The sequence below is a fragment of the Tupaia chinensis genome, unplaced genomic scaffold (assembly GCF_000334495.1).
Source record: "Tupaia chinensis unplaced genomic scaffold, TupChi_1.0 Scaffold149964_2, whole genome shotgun sequence".
In the NCBI taxonomy this organism is placed as follows: domain Eukaryota; kingdom Metazoa; phylum Chordata; class Mammalia; order Scandentia; family Tupaiidae; genus Tupaia; species Tupaia belangeri.
This window is the reverse complement of record NW_006209806.1, coordinates 397,593-397,954: the sequence shown is the minus strand read 5'-3', so window position 1 is coordinate 397,954 and position 362 is coordinate 397,593.

Here is a 362-nt window from a genome sequence, read left to right as displayed (position 1 = left end):
CCGTGGGCCGGTGTCTGGCTAGTAGGGGAGCTGCAGCCCTTGCTGAGTCCCGGCCGTGTGGACCAGACCGCCACGCGGCCTGCCGGACGCTCCACTGAGGGACACGGGAGCCGGTGCCACTTGCGGCAGGAGCCCTCCTGCTGCTGGGAGCAGCCTGCCGGGGTTTTTGTGGCCATGCATGGGTCGGTTCTCCCGGGGAGGGACAGGCATGAACGCCCCGAAGGGTGCGCCTCCCAGGCGGTGCGGCCGGGGGGAGGCGCCGGCGCTAACGCAGCTCCCGTCCCCAGGTGCGCAGGAGGATGGTGGCGCGGCCGTAGGCCCAGGCTCGCACCATGGCCTGCTGGCTGTGCGTCCTGGGCCTG